This window comes from Piliocolobus tephrosceles, chromosome 10 (assembly GCF_002776525.5).
Source record: "Piliocolobus tephrosceles isolate RC106 chromosome 10, ASM277652v3, whole genome shotgun sequence".
NCBI lineage: Eukaryota > Metazoa > Chordata > Mammalia > Primates > Cercopithecidae > Piliocolobus > Piliocolobus tephrosceles.
The window spans coordinates 14,657,531-14,680,663 of record NC_045443.1 but is presented as its reverse complement, the minus strand read 5'-3'; positions in this window follow the sequence as shown (position 1 = coordinate 14,680,663).

The window sequence follows — 23,133 nt, the reverse complement described above, 5'->3', positions numbered from 1 at the left end:
AAAAACTTCAGCAAAGTCTCAGGATACAAAACAAATGTACAAAATTACTAGCATTCCTATACACCAAAAACAGTCAAGCTGACAGCCAAATCAGAAATGTAATCCTATTCACAACTGCCACAAAAAGAATACAATACCGAGGAATACAGCTACCAGGGAAGTGAAAGAGCTCTGCAAGGAGTACTACAAAACACTGCTCAAAGTAACCAGAGATGGCCGGGCATGGTGACTCACACCTGTAATCCCAGCACTTTAGGAGATCAAGGCAGGTGAATTACTGGAGGTCAGGAGTTTTGAGACCAGCCTGGTCAACATGGCAAAACCCCATCTCTACTAAAAATACAAAAAAATTAGCTGTGCATGGTGGCACATGTCTGTAATCCCAGCTACTTGGGAGGCTGAGGCATGAGAATTGCTTGAACCTGGGAGGCGGAGGTTGCAGTGAGCCAAGATCACTCGACTACACTCCAGGCTGGGTGACAGAGTGAAACTGTGTCAAAAAGAAAGAAAGAGAGAGAGAGAGAGAGAAAAAAGGAAGGAAGGAAGGAAGGAAGGAAGGAAGGAAGGAAGGAAGGAAGGAAAAGAAAAGAAAAGAAAAAAGAAATCAGAGATGATACAAAGAAATAGGAAAACATTCCATGCTCATGGACAGGAGGAATTAATATTGTATAAAGTAGCCATACTCTATACAAAGCAATGTATAGATTCAGTGCTATTCCTATTAAATTACCAATGACATTCTTCACAGAACTAGGAAAAACTATTTTAAAAATTGTATGGAACCAAAAAGGAGTCCAAATAGCCAAGGCAATCCTAAGCATAAAGAAAAAAGCTGGAAGTATCACACCACCTGACTTCAAACTACACTATAGGGCTACAGTAACCAAAACAGCATGGTACTGGTACAGAAACAATCACATGGACCAATGGAACAGAATAGAGAGCCCAGAAATAATGCCATATACCTACATACATGTCTGTAGGTGATGCCACATCTGATCTTTGAGAAAGCTAACAAACACAAGCAATGGGAAAGGACTCTCTATTCAATAAACGATGCTGGATAACTGGCTAGTCATATGCAGAAGATTGAAATTGAACTCCTTCTTTATACCATATATAAAAATTAACTCAAGATGGGTTAAAGACTTAATTAATTAATTATATATATATATTTTTGGACGGAGTCTCCCTCTGTCACCCAGGCTGGAGTGCAGTGGCATGAACTCGGCTCACTGCAACCTCTGCATCCCGAGTTCAAGCAATTCTCCTGCTTCAGCCTCCCAAGTAGCTGGGATTACAGGCACACAGCACCATGCCCAGCTAATTCATCTATTTTTTTTAGTAGAGACTGGATTTCTCCATGTTGGCCAGGCTGGTCTCCAACTCCTGGCCTCAGATGATTGGTCCACCTCAGCCTCTCAAAGTGCTAGAATTACAGGCATGATCCACCGCACCCAGCCTTAAAGACTTAATTTAAACGTACAACCCAAAACTATAAAAACCCTGGAAGACAACCTAGGCAATACCATTCTGGACATAGGAACAGGCACAGATTTCATGATGAAGACCCCAAAAGCAAGTGCAACAAAAGCAAAAATTGACAAATAGGACCTAATTAAACTAAAGGCTTCTGCACAGCAAAAGAAACTATCAACAGAGTAAGCAGACATCCTACAGAATGGGAGAAAATATTTACAAACTATGCATCTGACAAAGATCTAATATACAGCCTCTATAAGGAACTAAAACAAACGTATAGGAAAAAAACAAAAAGTAGTCAAAGAACAAGAACAATTTTCAAAAGAAGACATATATGCAGCCAACAAGCATATGAAATAAAGTTTAATATCACTGATCATTAGAGAAGTGCAAATCAAAACCACAGTGAGATACCATCTCATTCAAGTCGGAATGGCAATTAAAAAGTCAAAATAGGCCCAGCACAGTGGCTTACACCTGTAATCCCAGCACTTTGGGAAGCTAAGGTGAGCAGATCACCTGAGGTCAGGAGTTTGAGACCAGCCTGGCCAACATGGCAAAATCCCGTCTCTACTAAAAACACACAGATTAGCCGGGCATGGTGGCAAGTACCTGTAATCCCAGCTACTTGGGAGGCTGAGGCAGTAGAATTGCTTGAGCCCGAGAAGTGGAGGTTGCAGTGAGCTGAGATCACGTTGCTATACTCCAGCCTGGGCGACAGAGCAAGACTCGGTCTCAAAAAAAAAAAAAAAAAAAAAAACAGATGCTGGCAAGGTTGTAGAGAAAAGGGAATGTTTATATACTGTTGGTGGGAATGTAAATTAGCTCAACCATTGTGGAAAACATTGTAGTGATTCCTCAAAGGACTAAAAACAAATCTACTATTCAGCTCAGCAATCCCATCACTGGGTATATACACAAAGGAATATAAATCATTCTAACCATAAAGACACACGCATGTGTACGTTCATTTACACAGGAACAGAAAACCAAATACCACATATTCTTACTTACAAGTGTGAGAGCTAAATAATGAGAACAAATGGACGCAAAGAGGGGAACAATACACACTGGGGCCTATCAGAATGTGAAGGCTGGGAGGAGGATCAGGAACAATAACTATTGGGTAGTAGGCTTAACACCTGGGTGACAAAATCATCTGTATGACAAACTCCTATGACACATGTTAGCCTATATAACAAACCTGCACATGTACTCCTGAACTTAAAAGTTAAACAAAATGAATAACCTTAATGTAATCGTGAGAAAACATCAGGCAAACTCAAATTGAAGAACATTCTATTAAATACTTAGCCAGTTCTAAAACAATAGAGGAAATGGTGGGACCCTAAGAGGAACTGCTTTTATAAGCCGCTTGGGTCAAAGGACTAAGAAATGAAATACATTTGAAGTTACAGAGACAACCAGTGGAGGAACTGATACCATTGATAATGGAAGAGGCTAGAGAATAAGACTGAGAGCATTGCAAGTGAGCTGACTTTTCATCTATCATAGTAGGAAATCAATCATATAATGTCTCAGCTAGTAAAACAATAAACAGCTCTAAAGGCACATTGTTGCAATTTATGGTAACAATCTTCAGAAGATGCAAAGGCAGGAAAAGTAAAGAGGGTCAACCCCAGAGACACGGGACTAGCGGAAGAGAAATGTCAGCTGGGTGACTTGCTTTTTATTACATTAATGATATTTTTACTTTTCAGTCATCTGCATTTATTACTTAGATTATTTGTAAGAAATAAATATTTTGTCATAAAAATTGAGGATGATTATATTTTTTAAAGATTCAGAATTTTCTTTAAAATTTATTGTTTCGCATGTGTACAAAATGGCACTCAATTATAGAAGGAAAAATTAACCCAAACAAATTTTTTTCAGGAACCTAACTATTTGCACAAAATGTAGTATTCCTGTCCTTCTGAGAGTATATTTTGAATGATCATCTAGTCTGTTTTTATGACTAAAAAAAGAACAACAACAAAAATGATGTGGAAAATTGCTCCTTTTATGCCTGAGCCCCATGATTTTATTCATCCAGCACATGGCAGGCCAGCTGTTGAATGATATATTCCAAAACGTTCTTGTTCTAATGGTGATGATAAGCATTATAAAAATATAATAATATCCATTTTATAATTCCCCTGGAGAAAGGCTTTGTATTTGCAGCAACAGCACATTGTTTCATGTTGGCTAAAAATGTCATCATCAATTTTCCATGCTTTTATGGAACATAAAACTTTATGTATGTGTATGCACATACAAAGACACCATACAGTGCAATCCCAGTTAAAACACATTGTATCTTGCACCTTTAAATAACTGCAATTTGGCACTGTGTAGATTACTCCAGTGTCAAATCATTTTATGTATTAACCTAACCCCAGGGTAGATAGAGTACATGGCAAAGAAAGCAGTGACATTGTCCTCTCTCAAATGTGTTCTAATATTTGGACAGATTTATGATTTACTATTCATGTTGGTTGCAAAAAAAAAGAGTTATCACTTTCAGTTCTATATTTCTTTGGAAATAAGTCCTGCCTTGTCGTTTATACAAGTACAGGTGTTTTGTAAGAGTGTAAATTGCACAGGAGCCTTCTGCAGCTTCTACACAGATTGTAGCTTGCCCAGTGGCTCACTCAGCTCAAGAACAAAAGCAGTGGCCGGGCACAGTGGCTCACGCCTGTAATTACAGCACTTTGAGAGGCCGAGGCAGGCAGATCATGAGGTCAGGAGATCGAGACCATCCTGGCTGACAGAGTGAAACCCCATCTCTACTAAAAATACAAAAAATTACCAGGCATGGTGGCGTACGCCTGTAGTCCCAGCTACTTGGGAGGCTGAGGCAGGAGAATCGCTTGAACCCAGGAGGCAGAGGTTGCAGTGAGCTGAGATTGCACCACTGCATTCCAGCCTGGGTGACAGAGCGAGACTCTGTCTCAAAAAAGAAAAAAAAAAAGCAGTAGAGAGCCAGTGCTTCTCAGTCTGTGATGAAGGGGTCTTTTGCTTTTTTTCCATTTCAAATCTGTCTCAGAATAATACTTTTACAAACCACAAAAATTACATGCTTGCATGTTGTGACAATATCCAACTGCCGTAAAAGTTTCCAGACGCTTACCCTCACAAAGCCAGGATAATCCAGAAATGATACCTAGTCACAATAGAGAACTATTTCGGAAAAACACCACAGCAGCCACTGCTTGGCACCGATACCATGAGAGACTGTATGCTGGAAACTGCACCACAGCTGCCCTGGAAGAACTAGTCGCCTCTGCCACCTGCCTGCCGAAAATACCATCTCCCCGAACATGGTGGCCTCTTCACATTACTCTAAGGTTTCCACCTCTTTGCAGCTAGGACTCTGTACGTGATCTAGCTTCTGCCTGGCAGAGTCCTAGCTGCAAAGAAGTCTGAGAAACGGTGTTAAGCTTTCAAGGAGCCAAACTAGAAAATGATTAAAAAGGGAACCAATTTTCTGTGTCTGCTTCAAGTTCTCTTGTATTAATAGAAATCTTTAGGTGCTCAGATCCTCTGTGTAAACAACCCCTCACCTAACCCCTGCCAAAAGGTGAAACAGCCCCTCTCCATAGCTGTAAATACGCTCCCCTGGTCACAGCTGATTGGGATAAAGTAAACCACTAACCCCTGCAGGGCCAATTCCATTTTCTAGGAAATGCGGCAGGAAGTCACAAGTCAATCAGAGTTGAGTGATGAAGATGGCATGTCATGTAGAGCTATGACTGAAAACTAAAAAAAATTTTTGTTTTTGAGATGGAGTCTTGCTCTGTTGCCCAGGCTGGAGTGCAGCGGTGGAATCTCCGCTCACTGCAACCTCTACCTCCCAGGTTCAAGCAATCCTCCTGCCTCAGCCTCCCAAGTAGATGGGATTACAAGCGCCCACAACCAGGCCCGGCTAATTTTTGTATTTTTCGTGGAGATGGGGTTTCACCACATTGGTCAGGCTGGTCTCGAGCTCCTGGCCTCAGGTGATCCACCTGCCTCAACCTCCCAGAGTGGAACTGAAATATTTCTACCAAGTGCAGATGGAAGAGAAAGAAGCCAATCAGCGAGTAGTCCAAGAAGCATAAAGCAAATACCCTAAGCAAAGCAAGGAGGAGAGACTGCACCACCTCTGAGAGAGTTTATCCTCACTCCCTAAGTGCCAAAGAGTAGGCCTGGGCTTCCTGCTCTTGGGATTCAAGGGCAACCCTGGTGTCTTCCTTCAGCAGAACTCCTCCAACCAGAAATGAACAGGTTTTGATGGCTGTTACGATTTTTGATGGCTGTGGATTTTTGAATCCACAAATGGCAGAGGTCTTCTGAATACCAAGGGAAACCACTCTGGATTCTCATAATTAAGATGTAGCACGGATTGGATAAGGGCTTTGGCCACATGCCCAACAAATCTAATTAAATTAATAATTCCTTGACTTTAATTAGATTTCCAAGCCCAGCTATAGAGATTCTGATGCAGTAGAAGCCAGGTGTCTACATATTTAATAAGGCTCTCAGGTGATTCTGATGCTAGTGGTTGTTAGAAAGAACCATTATATGTGAAACAATTAGCACTCATTGCTGGTGTCTACTATTTAAATAAAAACAATTCCTTGAGAGGATAGTGTCTAAATCTTTGTGTTCTTGCTCTAATTTAGATGTTATTCCAATGACCGTTTTTTACTGTGTCCTACAGCATCCTCTTTTATACAAGAGAACTGAATTGTCTTCACTTAGCTCCAAATCAGAGTGAGGATTTGGAGTGAGGGACACAGGGTGGCCCAGGCCAAGGAGAAATGCCCAGGCATGAGCTCAAGGACACACCACGTGAACCCAGGGTCTGGATCTCTCACACATGGTCACATGGCCACCTACTTCTTCACAGAGATGAAGATGCCCTGAGGCTGAACCCAGGCATGGAGGCCCAGAAGGAGCAGTGCAGGTTCCCTTTCACTATCGGGACAGTGTCTCGCAGACCTTTGTAACTTAGGTTTCTCATCTAAACCACAGAATGCCAAAAATTATTCAAGTGACTATTTTCTTAATTTCTCTGTTAGTTATATACTAATATAACTTGTTTTATATGTTTATTATCTAGTACATAACCAGTTATATTAGTATATAACTAACTCCCTTTCAGATACATAAGAGAGAAGTTAACTCATTACGTATAAAGGATACCTTTGGGCCTGGTTCACGCCTGTGATCCCAGCACTTTGGGAGGCCAAGGTGGGCGGATCACCTGAGGTCAGGAGTTCAAGATCAGCCTGGTTAACATGGCAAAACCCTGTCTCTACTAAAAATACAAAAATTAGCCGGGCATGGTGGTGCACGCTTGTAGTCCCAGCTACTTGGGAGGCTGAGGCAGGAGAATCGCCTGAACCCAGGAGGCAGAGGTTGCAATGAGCGGAGATAGTGCTGCTGTACTCCAGTCTCAGCAACAGAGCAAGACTCCGTCTCAGAAAAAAAACAAAATGAAATTAAATTTAAAAATAGAGGATACTTTTGGGCTTTAGAACTCAATTTTCTCAATAAATTCTGTTAAGAAAGTCTAGGAGGTGTCCAAGATACAATCCTACTCACTCCCCTTGAACAGATTTCTGGCTTAGTCCATTTTGTGCTGCTATAACAGAATACTGAGACTGAGTAGTTTATAAAGAAAAAAATATATATTTCTCATAGTTCTGAAGCCCTCATGACCTAAACACCTTCCATTAGGCCTCACCTCCCTAAAGTAACAGTATGGATTATGATTCAACATGAATTTGAGAGGGAAGAAAAACATCTAGACCATAGTGTTATGGTTTGAATGTGTCACCTAAAGTTTATGTTTGAAAACTTAATCCCCAATGTGACAATGTTGAGAGGTAAGACCTTTAACAAGTGATTAGATCATAGGGGCTCTGCCTTCATGAAGAAACTAATGTCGTTATCATGGGAGTGGGATAGTGATTGAGGGAGTGGCTTCTTTATAAAAGGATGAATTTGGCCTCCTTCTCTTTGTCTCTCTCTCTTCCTTTCTGCCATGAAATGACTCAGCAAGAAGGCCCTTGCCAGATACCAGCTTTTTGATCTTGGACTTCCCAGCCTCGAGTACTGTGTGAAATACATTTGTTTATTATGAATTACCTTGTCAGTGGTATTCTGTTATAGCAGCATAAAACAAACAAAGACAAAAAATTGGAGCCAAGAAGTGGGGCTGTTGCTATTACAAATACCTGAAAATGTGGAAGTGACTTTGGAACGGGGTAATGGGTAGAGGTTGGAAGAATTTGAAGGAGTAAGCTAGTAAAAGCCTAGGTTGCCACGAATGGAGCACAAAGGGTGATTTTGGTGAGGGCTCAGAAAAACAGAGGAACTGTAGAGAGACTCTGGAATTTCTTAGAACTTACTTAAGTGGTCATAGTCAAAATGTTGGTACAAATATCGACAGTAAGGGCTATTCTGATAAGTGAATCTGAGATAGAACTGAGGAACAAGATACTGGAAACTAGTCAAAACCATCTTTACTATGCAGTTGTAAATAATTGGCAAAATTGTATCCATGTGCTAGGACTTTGTGGAAGGCAGAATTTAAAAACAATGAAATAGGATATCTAGAAAAAGAAATATCTAAGCAGCAAAGCATTCAGAGTGCTGCGTGGCTTATTTTGGCCACTTAAGTAACATGAGACAATAAACAAATGATTTAAATAAAAAATTTATAATTAAAATGGGAGCAGAGCTGATAAATTTGTAAAATTCACAGCCTGGCCATGCAACATACAAAAAGGCATCTTTAGGAAAGCAAACCAAGCTTGTGGCCAAGTGACTATTAGCTAGAAAGCTTAGTACAAAAAGAAAAGGCCAGGTACAATTCATTGAGACAGTGGGAGAATGACTTTAAATGCATTTCAGATACCTTCAGGGCTACCACTTCTCATCACAGGCCTAGAACTCTCAGAAGACAGAATGGTTTTGGGGGACAGGCCCATGGTTCCCTCCATGGGCTCACTGACCAGGGAAGCCTTAGGGCTCTATTCTATGCATTACAGAACAGCGTTCCTTGGCCACTGTAGCCATAGTTCAAGCTGACCCAGGTGCATCTTGGGCCACCACTCTAGAAGGTATGCCATTACTGCAGGAATGGGTTCTTTTAAGAATGAGTTTGCCGCCCTTCCCTCTTTCTCTTGCCCTCTCTTTGCCCTTCCACATGGGATGACAGAGCAAAAAGTCCCTTGCAAGATGCTGGTCCTTCAATCTTTGACTTTCCAGCCTCCAGAACTGTGAGAAATAAATTTCTGTTTATTTGCCCAGTTGGTGGTGTTCTGTTGTAGCACAAAACAAACATACATGGCAACTTCTTTATTATTATTATTTCAATAGATTTTGGGTGAACAGGTGGTGTCTGGTTACATGCATAAGTTCTTTAGTGGTGATTTCTGAGATTTTGGTGCACCTGTCACCCAAGCAGTATACACTGTACCCAAATTTCTAAGATTTTGATGCACTTGTCACCTAAGCAGTACTGTACACTGCAGTCTTTATTCCTCACTCCCCTTCCACCCTTCTCCCCAAGTCCACAGAGTTCATTATATCATTCTTAGGTGTTTGCATTCTCATAGCTTAGCTCCCACATAGCAATTTCTAAACTCCTTAGAAGTGAGTCCTAAAAGAAGATTCATTTACTCCACCCTTACCCCAAATAAAAAACTACAACAGTCACATAAGTCATATAACTTTTAAATGAAATCAGAATCTAACATCAGTAACTGGCCCTTACAAATGTATTCTTAATTTGAGAAAGTAATATATATTGGCTCCACTTTGTATATAAATTATATAAAAAATAAAAATGGAACTGGCATGGTGGCTCATGCCTGTAATCTCAGCACTTTGGGAGGCTGAGGCAGGAATTCAAGACCAGTTTGGCCAACATGGTGAAACCCTGTCTCTACTAAAAATACAAAAAAAAAAAAATTAGCTAGGCATGGTGGTGGATGCCTGTAATCCCTGCTACTTGGGAGGCTGAGGCAGGAGAACTGCTTGAATCCAGAAGGCAGAGGTTGCAGTGACCCAAGATCATGCCATTGCACTCCAGCCTGGGCGACAAGAGCAAAACTCCATCTCAAAAATAAATGAATAAATGAAATAACATAAATATAAAAATTATATGGCCTAAGTAAAATGCCTGGCACACTTTGGAAGTCCCTCCCCATAACTCTCCCCATATCATAGCATGCATAGATAATGAATGGCTGCATCTCACAAGTTGTGAGTAGTATTTTTAGTATCACGGAGTTCTGAGTATTTTTTTTAATTTGCTTTTGATCTGTTCTATCATCTACAAATTATTTAAATGTATGGGTTTATTATTTTCAAGTGTTTGGGGGATAATTAGTTACTGTTTTGTTACTGATTCCGATTTAATTGCATTATGACATACGAGCTCTTGATTCTCTGTAAGTTGTGGATGCTTGCTTTATAGCCCAGAGCATGCTCAGTTTTTGTAAACTGTTTTAATGTGCATTCTTTATGCAAGATAAATATTTCAGTGCTGAATATGGCAATGGGAGGGACATGTAAAACTCATTTACTAAAAACTGGCTGGGCACGGTGGCTCACGCCAGTAATCTCAACACTTTGGGAGGCTGAGGAGGGTGGATCACCTGAGGTTAGGAGTTAGAGACCAGCCTGGCCAACATAGTGAAACCTCGCCTCTACTAAAAATACAAAAATTAGCTGAATGGTGGTGGCGTGGGCCTGTAATCCCAGCTACTCAGCAGGCTGCGGCAGGAGAATCGTTTGAGTCAGAGAGGCAGAGGTTGCAGTGAGCCATGATCATGCCACTGCACTCCAGCCTGAGAAACAGAGTGAGGCTCCATCTCAAAGAAAAAAACAAAACAAAACAAAAACAATTCCTTTACTAAAAATAGTCCCTCCTTGCTTTTAGTTCAAACTAAAAAGAAATTCCTTTTTTGCAGCACCATCACCTTTCCAATACTTCTTTAACTAGTCCTGCCTGCTATTCCCCGCAGTATTTGCCATATTAATATTTCCTTATTGCATAAGTAGCACATCTTCATTATATACAATTTTGAAATCACAGATGAAGCAAAATTAAAATAAGGAATGCTTATGTTTTCACTATGTAAAGAAAACCACTCTTTATATCTTATAAGCTTCCATGCCTTTTCTTATGTATATACATGTAACTATTTTCCATAAAATAATAATATGCATAATACTCTGAATTTATGTTACTATGACCTACCTAGCTCTCAAAGGTTCAGACTTATCCCATCTTCACAGCTTGTACTGCACTAATTATTTGGCAGGTATATATATTCTCATGTTAATTTATTCCCCCAGATGTCTTAACATGACCTTGGCTCAAAATGTTGTCTCAGCACATACTATTTGTGTCTATTCCAAAATGCATTCTTACTAGTTGCTTATTAGCTTAAGACCTGCCCTTCCTTCCAGATCTCATGTTTCAAATAACCACAACAATGAAATCTATGAAATCACATGAATTGAGATTTTGAAGAATCAGAACAAGAAATTGAGCCCATGTTGCCCAGATGCTTGTCTGAACCAGAGAGCTGCTCGCTCCAGCTAACTCCTTTTGTTCTGATTTCAGGATCTCAAGGCACTATTTAGCAGGCCTGTATGTACCAAATATACTAATCATGACAGCATGAGTATTTAAGTTTACACAAATTTTATATTTATTATAAGGGAATGCATTACATTCAGGAGATAAACATATGCATCTGTTTTTACATTGAACCAGTCTCCCAAAAGGTTCGCCATCTTTTTTAGCTGACGATCTACTTCCTGCACCATCAAAGCTGAGGACCAAAATTCTGGGTCATGATGACACCATCTAAATAATTTAATTTTTGGTAGTACTCTTACCTAGACTCCCAGGCACCAGGTTCCTTAAAATATATTGTGTCACTCTGCTTATAGCAACTCCTGCTGTGTTCGACTCTCAATGAATAAAGCTTTGCCCTATCCTTGTATTATCATATAATACCTTGTACTTTGCATATCATTCAAGTAGGTCAATGAGTTTTGTTTTTTGTTTTTATTTTTTAATTAAAAAGTAAACTTTAATGTTGGAACAGCAAACTTGCAGACGGCAGAAAGATCACACCCAAGGCTGTCACTTCACACTTGAGAGGGCTGCACAGCGGCCTGGCCGGGCAGGGGCGCTCCTCACTTCCCAGACAATAGGGCAGCCCGGCAGGGACCTCCTCACTTCCCAGATGGGGCAGCAGTGAGTTTTAAATAAATATGTTTTTAGTAGTATGATTTGTTTTAACGAAGTAAAGCATGGAATTCCAATGCCTTTAAGTTGAACTATGTGTACAGAGGAACTTTAAAAACTTTCCCCTGCCTGCTTCTCTCTTTTGTCTGCTAACACCTATTCTCTTCAAGAATCATCTCTAACTTTGGGAGGCCAAGGAGGGCAGATTACCTGAGGTCAAGAGTTCAAGACCAGCCTGGCCAACATCCGTCTCTACTAAAAATACAAAAATTAGCCGAGTGTGGTAGCGGGCTCTTGTAATCCCAGCTACTTGGGAGGCTGAGGCATGAGAATCGCTTGAACCCATGACTTGAACCCGGGAGGCGGAGGTTGCAGTAAGCTGAGATTGTGCCGCTGCACTCCAGTCTGGGCAACAGAGGGAAATGCCATCAAAAAAAAAAAAGAAAGAAAGAAAAGAAAGAAGGAAGAAGGAAGAAGGAAGAAGGAAGGAAGGGAGGGAGGGAGGGAGGGAAAAGAAAGAAAGAATCTGCTCTAGTTTTACCTCAACCAGGAAGACTTCTTTGATGTACCTCACCCCAAGCTATGTACTTCCTTCTTTGAACTCCCAAAATACCCTGTGCTTATTAATCACAGCATTTACCATGCTGAATTATACTTGCATGCTATGCTTTGACTGTCCTAAGACTGTGAATTCATCAAAAACAGACCTTTGTCTTATTCTTCCTTGTATCCTTAATGCCTAGTAAAGTTCGTGATACATGCTTCTTTATGAATGAATGACCAAATGAATGAATGAAGGTCACGTCTAAAGCACTAGTCAGGGCTGAGTGCAGTGGCTGATTCCTGTAATTCCATCTCTTTAGGAGGCCAAAGTGGGAGGATCGCTTGAGTTCAGAGGTATGAGACCAGCCTAAGCAAAATTGGAAAATTTTTTTAAAATTTCTATTTTGGGGACATTTCTAAAAAAAATTTTTTTTTAATTAGTTGGACTGGCATGGTGGCATCTGTAGTCCCAGCTACACAGGAGGCTAAGGCAGGAGATCCTGTGAGGCCAGGAGTTCGAGGCTGCAGTGAACTATGATCATGCCATAGCACTCCAGCCTGGGTGAGAGAGCAAAACCCTGTCTCAAAAAAAAAAAAAAAAAGTTACTATTAGCTCATTTAATATTTAAAACAATGCTGTGAAGTAACTATTATTTTAAATTTTCAAATAAAGAAACTAATTCCAGACCCAGTTATGCCCTATTGTTCATATTGTGTGTCTCAGCAAGCCACGGTCAAGCATATCTTATGTATTAGCTTTGGCACCCAGCCCCTTGGATTAACCCTGACTCCAATGCCCACGTACACTGGTGGTCTGCCACTGTCCCCACGTTTTCTTCAAGCCCCCCCCCCCCGCCCCACCCAACTTATGCATCTCTGTAGGTTGTTTCTATTTTACCTCACAAAATCCTAGACCTATTACTTGAGAAATCAGGTTATAAAGGAAAGGGAAGAAATACGGTTATTGCTATAAAGAAAAATAAGCTAAAATAAAGGTTTTGTTTGGTTTTGTTTTTAGTGATAGAGTTCAGCCAAGTTTGCAGTTTTGGAAAACAAAAGAGTAAAGAGAAAGACCAAAGATAGAGAAGACAGAAAGGACACTTAATAGTGTAAGACTGAAGTCTGAGCAGAAAAGGGAAAGAAGAAATGAGGACCAGATAGCAGGTGAAGCGATTGATCTCAGAGGACGAGAGAAAGAACACCTCCTTCACTGTATCAGGGTGGAACAAAGAGATCATGGGTAGAAATCCAGGTATTTGTGTAAAGCGGTTAGAGGGAAGTTCGGGGAGTTTCTCTACTATGACTTCTACTTTCTGTAGTAGTGTGTGGGGCCATCTGCTCAGAACAAGAGCAATGGTAAGAGGAGTTTGAAAGGAGTGAAGAGTTTGAAGCAGTCTTTGTGGAAGTGAGAAAGCAAGTTGACCAAAGAACCGTAAGAGCATGGCTAGATGAGAACAATGGACTTCATCAAAATTAAGACCTCTGCTCTTTGAAAGACATTGTTAAAAGAATGCAAAGATGAACCACAGACTGTAAGACAATATTCTAGAAAGGATATCTAGGAAAAAGTCTTACATCTGTAATATTTAGCAAACTGTCAAAGCTCAATAAGAATTAACACCTGAGTGATATCAGAAAGATGGCAGAGTAATAATCTCTGGCCCTCCTTCCTCCTATGGACACACAAATTCAACAATTCACAGACCGACTCCCCTTGTAAGAAATTCAGAGAACAACTGAGAGTCTCTTACACAATAAGTGAGTGTGAAACTAGCTGCATCAGAGCTGGAAGAGAAATTTGAGGCACCCCTCTTGCCATAATCACTCCCCATAACACAACACTGCACAATCAGTAGGAAAACTCCAGCTCCCAGCTTTTCTCTGGAGGGTGGCAAGTGGGAAAGGACTGGATAATATATCCAACTTTCTGACTTCTCTGGAGGCTGCTTGATGAACCAGTTTTTGTCTTGTCTGAATCTGAACACTGATGGCAAAGGGCCCTAGATTGGGAGCTGCTGAGAATGAAAGTAACAGTTTGGACTAGAAGACACACACTCACCATGGAGCCTCCTTCCCAGCTCAATGCAGAGTGAGTAGGCAGAAACCCTCATAGTCCAGCTTCTCTCTAGAGAGGAAAATAATTGGACCATGCATCCAATGTTCCAACTTTTTAGAGGCTGCCTGGAGGATTGTCTCCTAATTTGTCTCAGAGTGCTGAAGAGATGTGGCATACTCTAGATGCCTGAGGGCTGCTGAGAACAAAGGCAGCAATTTGGATTAACACACACTCATTCACCATAGTCCCTTCTCATAGCTCAGCACAGAATGAGCATGTAACAATTCCCAAATCCTAGCTTCTCCCTTAGGAGATAAAGAGTTGGAACATGTATCCAATGTTCCAGCTTTTCATGGGGCTAGCTGAGGAACTAGCTTCTGGCTCAAAGTGCTGATGGAACTCTAGATGTCTGGGTCCTGTTGAAAACAAAAAAAGAGCTCAGGGCATGCTGCTGACTCAGAAGACCCATGGTACAGAAAACAGACACCAGGGGAAGCAAGGAATTATAAACTCCCAAAATTTAAAACTGGCGAGTTCCTCTAATTGGAAATTCATATGCACAAGTTCAGAGAAAACACGTATGAGAAGATTTGAGGAGTCCCCAGAATCTCTAGTTTAGTTGATGGTAAGGACTTCTCTTGTGTGAGGCCAATCCATAAAGACAAGGGGAGGTGGCTATTTTTTTCTAACGTGCAGATACCACAACAAAGAGTCAAGGAAAATAAAGAAACAAGGAAAAACAGTTCAAACAAAGGAATAAGATAAATTACCACAAACCAACCCTAATGAAACAGAGATATATGAACTATCTGACAGAGAACTAAAAATAGCCATTATGAAAATGCTCAACAAGTTCAATAATACATAAACAAAATGAGAATTTCAACAGAGATTAAACATTGTAAATATAATCAAACAGAAATGCTAGAGATGACGCATACAAGTGAATTGAAAATTCAGACTAGAACAAGCAGAAGAATCAGTAAACTCAAGGAAAACCATTTGAAAAATTATTCAGTCAGAGGAGAAAAAAAAAAAAGAAGCCAGGTGCGGTGGCTCATTCCTGTAATCTCAGCACTTTGGGAGGCCGAACATAGTGAAACCTTGTCTCTACTAAAAATACAAAAGTTAGCCTGGCATGGTGGCACATGCCTGTGATCCCAGCTACTCGAGAGGCTGAGGCACAAGAATCATTTGAACCCAGGAGGTAGGGGTTGCAGTGAGGCCAGATCGTGCCACTGTACTCCAGCCTGGGTGACACAGTGAGACTCCGTCTCAAAAAAAAAAACAAAAAAACAAAAAAAAAGAAAAAAAAAACTGCAATACAAGGACAGAGAATTTTGAAAGCAATAAGAGAAAAGCAACATGTCACATATTATAGAACCTAAAACTATACATGAATTTCTTAACAGAAGCCTTGTAAATAAAATAAAGGTATAAAATTCAGTAAAGGCAAATGTATAGACAAACAGAATACTGTATTACTGCAACAGTAGTGAGTAAATTACTTTAAAATCTAGTATAAAAGTTAAAAAACAAAAATATTTAAAATAACAATAAATAAAAAATTAGCCTGGTACGGTGGTGCATGCCTGAAATCTTAGCACTCTGGGAGGCCAGGTCGGGCAGATCTCTTGAGTCCAGGAGCTTGAGACTAGCCTAGGCAACATGGTGAAACCCTGTCTCAACAAAAAATACAAAAATTAGCTAGGCATGGTAGCACACACTTCCAGACCAGCTACTTGGGAGGCTAAGGTAGAAGAATCACTTGAGTCCAGAAAATCGATGCTGCAGTGAGCTGTGATGGCACCACTGCACTCCAGACTGGGTAACAGGGCGAGATCCTGTCTCAGAAAATAAATAAATAAATAAAGCTACAGTAATCAAGCAGTGTGGTATTGGTGAAAGAGACAAATAAATCAATGAAACAGAACAGAGTGTCCAGAAACGGACCCACAAAAATCCAGCTGACCCTTAAACAACACAGATTCACACTGTGTGGGTCCACTTAGATGTAGATTTTCTTCTGTCTCTGCTACCCTCCAGACGGGAAGACCAATCTCTTCTCGTCCTCCTCTTCCTCAGCCTCCTCAACATGAGGACTATGATGATAAAGATTTTTATGATAGTCCATTTCAACTTAATAAATAGAAAATATAGCTTCTCATCCTTATGATATTCTTTGTAATATTTTCTTTTCTCTAACTTGCTTTATTGTAAGACTACAGTATACAATACATATAACATGCAAAATATGTATTAATCAACTGTTCATGTTATTGGGTAAGGCTTTTCAGTCAAGAGTAGGCTACTAATAGTCAAGTTCTGGAGGAGTCAAAAGGTACACATGGCGAGCTAGGTGTGGATCCTGCCTGTAGTCCCAGCACTTTGTGAGGCCAAGGCAGTAGGAGCTCTTAAGCCGAGGAGTTTGAGACCAGCCTGGGCAACATAGCAAGACCTCATCTCATAAATAAAATAAAATAAACAATAAAAAATGTAAAAGTTACACATGGGTTTTTAACATGTGGAGGGATCGATGCCCCTAACTCCTGTGTTGCTCAGGGGTCTACTGTATAATCAACTGATCTTTGACAAAGGAGCAAAGGCAATACAATGGAGCAAAGATAGTCTTTTCAACAAATGGTGCTGGACAAAGTGGACATTCACATGCCAGATAATGAATCTAGACACAGACCTTACACCTTTTACAAAAATCAACTAAAAATGGATCTAGACCTAAATGTAAAATAGATAACCTCAGGTACAGCAATGACTTTTTAGCCACACAACCAAAGACATGGTTCATGAAAGAAATTATTGATTAGCTGGACTTCATTAAAATTAAAAACTTCTGCCTGCAGAAAACAATATCAAGAAAATGAGAAAACAAGCCACAGACTGGAAGGAAATATTTGCAAAAGACCCATCTGGGCTGGGCGCAGTGGCCCACACCTGTAATCTCAGCATTTTGTGAGGCCAAAGTGAGTGGATTGCTTGAGGCCAGGAGTTCGAGACCAGCCTGCCAATATGCCAAAGCCCTGTCTCTGGTAAAAATACAAAAATTAGCTGGGTGTAGTGGTGCATGACTGTAGTCCCAGCTACTTGGGAAGCTGAGGCATGAGAATTGCTTGAACCTGGGAGGTGGAGATTGCAGTGAGCTGATTGCACTCCAGCCATTGCACTCCAGCCTGGGCAACAGAGTGAGACTCTGTCTCAAAAACAAAAGAAATCCATCTGATAAAGGCCTGTTATTCAAAATATACAAAGAACTCTTAAAATTCAACTGAAACTAAACCACCTGATTTTAAAATGGACCAAAGACGTTAACCAAAGGAGATATACAGATGGTAAATAAGCATGTGAAAAGATTCTCCACATCATCTGTCATCAAGGAAATGTAAATTCAACCAACAAGCCACCACTACACACCTATTAGAATGTTAAAATTAAAGACTGATTACAACAGGTATTGGAGAGTATGTGGAGGAACTAACACACATATCCTGCTGGTGGAAATGTAAAATGGAAAACTATTCAGAAAATCAGTTTGGCAGGTTCTTAAACGGTTAAACATACACCTATCATATAACTCAGCCATTTCACTCCTAGGTGCTTTTCTAAGAAAAACGAAAGCCACTGTCCATACAAAGACTTGTATACAAATGTTCTTAGAACCTTTATTTGTAATAGCAAAAACTGGAAACAGTCCAAATATCTGTAAATCGATAAATGGGTAAACAAACTGTGGTAAATCTGTATAATGAAATATAGCCAGCAAGCCAGCAATAAAAAGGAACAACAATGATGAATGACTCTCAAAGCAATTATGCTCAGTGAAAGTGGCCAGGCAAAATGAATATACAATGTATGGTTTATGATTTACATAAAATTCTAGAAAATGCATATTATTCTACAATGACAGAAAGCAGATTAGTGACTCAAGACGAGCTAGTGGGAAGGACTGAAAGAAAGGGATTATCACTAAGGAAAACTGGGAAACTTGTGACGGTGTCTTGATTGTCTTTGTCTTGATTGTGATAATGGTTTCATGTGTATACATAGGTCAAAACATATCAAATTGTATGCTATAAATATGTGCAATTGTAACTCAGCAATGCTTTAAAAAAAAAACAACGCTGGGCATGGTGGCTCATGCCTGTAATCCCAGCACTTTGGGAGGCCAAGGCAGGTGGATCACGAGGTCAGGAGTTCACTAGCCTGGCAAACATGGTGAAACCCCGTGTCTACCAAAAAAAAAAAATACAAAAAATAGCTGGATGTGGTGGCGGATGCCTGTAATCCCAGCTACTCAGGAGGCTGAGGCAGGAGAATCATTTGAACCTGGGAGGTGAAGTTTGCAGTGAGCCAAGATTGTGCCATTGCACTCCAGCCTGGGCAACAGGGCAAGATCCAAAAAAAAAATTACAAAAATGGCCCAACAGAAAACTAATCATCAAATGGCAGAATATGGGCTGGGCACAGTGGCTCACATCTATAATCCCAGCACTTCGGGAAACCAAGATGAGTGGGTTGCTTGAGCCCAGGGGTTTGAGAGCAGACTGAGCAACATGGTGAAACTACATCTCTACAAAAACTACCAAAAAAACACAAAAACAAATAGCCAGGCATGGTGGCACGCACTTGTAGTCCCAGCTACTCCGGAGGCTAAGATGGGAGGATCGATTGAGCAAGCTACCCAAAAAGGGGAATTGAGAGTTTTTAGTTATGTCTTTAAAACTAGGTCAAGACAGCACTTGTGAAATACTGTATTACACAATTATTGTTCAAATCACTTTGACTCTATCAACTCATGGTACTTATGAAACACCTATGAAGTATTTACTATTATTAGTATTACCATTATACGGATGTGGAAACAAAGACGTGGAGATATAAAATCACCTATCTAGGCCGAACACAGTGGCTCACACCTGTTGTCTCAGCATTCTGGGAGGCTGAGGCACACAAATCGCTTGAGTCCAGGAACTTGATACCAGCCTGGGCAACATGGTGAAACCCTGTCTCTATAAAAAAAAAAAAAAAAAAAAAGTAGCCTAGTTTGTGGCAAAGTGAATATTTGAAATCACATAATTTGGTTCTAGAAACCGTATACCTTAACCATTACTTTTCACTGATCAGAAGGAGGAAGGCAAGGAGGCAAGTAAAAATAGGTGATCTCCTAGATTGTCAACAAGAGGTGTTACATGAAAAGTATAATGGATCAAAAAGGAAAATGTCACTGTCATTCTCTTAGGGGTACCAGGATTTCCATGTGTGGAGCTAGTGATGCAGTTTGGTTGAGAGGAGAAGCTGAGACTGGTCTTGGAGATAGGAGAGTAAGCTTAAAGCTTTTCCTTAGCTTTGATGATGTAGAAAGACTTAGTGGAGTCTTTTGGAGAGCGGGGCATCTAACATCAGTCCCCTGGAGGACGTATGCATCATCCACATTCCTCCTCTTGTACGAGCTGCCTAAGCTGGAATTCAGTGACATGCAACCCAGGTACCCTGCTGTTACAGGCTACTCTGGGGTAAAACAAAATTCATTTAACACGTACCCTGATTTCAAGGAATTCGAAAGGACACACACCTAAAACACATATGAAATAGATAACCAAGAGCCAAAACAAGTTACTATTATTTATTATAAATAAATCATAATTCCAACAGTAATTCAGCAAAGGGACAGACCAGCATGGACTAAAGCAGCTGAGAAAGGCTTTCAGGATAGAGCTAACTCCTCCCCATTGAACCTTATAGGACTTCTACTTGTTGGATGGCACTTAATATTACTCTATTCTGTCTAGTAATTTGTGCATTTCCCTAAATCCTACCACCAGATGGTGAGTGCTTCCTCCAGGACAGTGGCTACAAACTTTGTAATTAGGAGTCATTTCAGTGTCTAGCATAGTAACATTTTTTTTCACTTGGCCCTTGAAAGTGCTTGCTGAGGCCAGACACAGCACTTTGGGAGGCCAAGGCAGGCGGATCACCTGAGGTCAGGAATTCGAGATCAGCCTGGCCAATGTGGTGAAACCCCGTCTGTATAAGAAATACAAAATTTGGCGGGACATGGTGGCACATGCTTGTAATCCCAGCTACTTAGGAGACAGAGGCAGGAGAATCGCTTGAATCCGGGAGGCGGAGGTTGCAATGGGCTGAGATCGTGCCATTGCACTCCAGCCTGGGTGACAAGAGTGAAACTCTATCAAAGGACAGAAAGAGAAAGAGAGCGAGAGAGAGAGAGAAGGAAGAGAGAGAGAAAAGAAAGAAAGAGTAAAAGAAAGAAGAAAGAAAGAAAGAAAGGAAAGAAAGAAAGAAAAGATGCTTGTTGAAAGAAGAAACGAAAGAAAAGAGAAAAAGAAAGAAAGAAAAGAAAGATGCTTGTTGAAAGAAAAAAGGAAGGAAAGAAGGAAGGAAAGAGAAAGAAGGAAGGAAAGAAAGAAAGAAAAAGAAAGAAAGAAAGAAAAGAAAGGAAAAAGAAAGAAAAAGAAAGAAAGAAAGAAAGAAAGAAAGAAAGAAAGAAAGAAAGAAAGAAAGAAAGAAAGAAAGAAAGGAAAAGAAAAGAAAAGAAAAGCTTGTTGAGCATCTCTGACTTGACCCTAGAGATGAACCTTGAACAGGTTGGTTGGGAGGGGAAAACAGGAATGTGATAAAGTGTGGAATGATCTCATCAAAAACAGAAAGAGTGACAACAAACAGACCCTGTGGTAGAGCAGGAGAGGGTTCACCCAGGAGACACAAAACTAGATAGAAATGCATAGATTCTGCAGTGTAAAACTCTCTGGAAAGAAAAGAAAAGAAAGGCATAGAAGGTCATATTGTAGAACAAACAGATCCTATGGTAGAGCAGGAGAGGGTTCACCCAGGAGACATAAAACTAGATAGAAATGCATAGATCCTGCAGTGTAAAACTCTCTGGAAAGAAAAGAAAGGCATAGAAGATCATATTGTAAAGGCTAGGCTATGAAATTTTATAGCATTCTCATATATTCTGGTGGCTTTCAACAATGCAGGCTAGAGGAAATACGAGATTTGGGGAAAGGTTTTTAAAATTCCAGCCCCAATAAGATCAGATTGAAAGAAGTGATAGCAGGGCAATAAGCAGCCATGAGTATTTCAAAATCCTTCCTAGATGATTCATACACCCAACTGTTGCTTTTGGCCATAGAGATGCTTGAGAAAACAATGTAACAACAACTACCGAAATGGCATGAATGGCAATGTTAATCAACGTGTTTATTCAAAGGGAAAGGCTTGATCTGAAATATATTTTGTTCTAAAGTGTACAATAGCCAATTTAAAACTCCTTATTTGGCTGGGCGTGGTGGCTCACACCTTTAATCCCAGCACTTTGGGAAGCCAATGCTGGCGGATCACCTGAGGTCAGGAGTTCTAGACCAGCCTGGCCAAGATGGTGAAACTTGCTCTCTACTAAAAATAAAAATAAAAATAAATTATCTGGGCATGATGGCAGACACCTGTAATCCCAGCTACTCGGCAGGTTGAGGCAGGAGAATTGCTTGAACCCTGGAGGTGAAGGTTGCAGTGAGCAGAGATCGCACCACTGCACCGCAGACTAGGTGACTGAGTGAGACTTCGGCCAAAAAAAAAAAAAAAAAAAGGATTTGTTCAATCAGGAAATCAGGACACCTTCAGACATTTTGCTTATGTAAGATGAAATTTCCTATGGCTATTTTAAATTTAAAAATGTAAATGAGAAAGCTACTATATTTTTATCATGTAATTTTGGAAAATTGGACCCAGGCACAGTTGTGCACAACTGTAGTCCCAGCTACTGGGGAGGTTGAGGCAGGAAGATTGCTTAAGCCCAGGAGTTCGAGACCAGCCTGGGCAACAAATACTGACATGTAGGGAAACAAAATCACCCAAAAATCCCAGTACAGAGATATCCATTATAATCTGCTCTCATGATTATTCCCTTTGCTCTAGTAAAACAAATTTGGTATGATACAATTGGCAATTGATTCCTACCCCCCTCCAGCCACCATTTTCATTTCATTAAACTTGCAAAAATGTGTCCTTCATATTTAACTATTTTAATTTGGAGACTCTGCTCATAGCATTATGGGGGAGTTTTGCTGTAAGTACACATTTTATCTTAACGGTGTCAATGGCCTTCCCTGCAGTGTTTTTGTTTTTGTTTTTTAGAGATGAGATCTTGCTCTGTCACCCAGGCTGGAATGCAGCTGCATGGTCATAGCTCACTGTAGCCTCGAACTCCTGGGTCGAGTATCTGGAACTTTAGGTGTGCACCCCCACACCCTGCACAGTTTTACTTGGTGGAAATTATGCTGACATGAAAAGTAAGCTTCTCTTCCCTGTTCTGTGGCCTGTGCTATCATTTGGCATTGGAACAATGCTCTGATGGCCCCACACCTCACAAATTCCTTCTTGAAATCTCCCTCTTTTGCCTCTTCCTGAAGTCCCTTTCTCTTTATTTATTTTAATTATTAGTGTTATTATTATTTGAGATGGGGTCTCGCTCTGTCACCCAGGCTGGAGTGCAGTGGCGTGATCTCGGCTCACTACAGCCTCTGCCTCCCCGGTTCAAGCAATTCTTCCACCTCAGCCTCCCGAGTGGCTGGGATTACAGGCACCTGCCACCACGCCCAGCTAACGTTTGCATTTTTAGTAGAGACAGGGTTTCACCATGTTGGCCAGGCTGGGCTCGAGCTCCTAACCACAGGTGATCTACCCACCTTGGCCTCCCAAAGTGCTGGGATTACAGGCATAAGCCACAGTGCCCAGACATCCCTTTCTCTTTAAA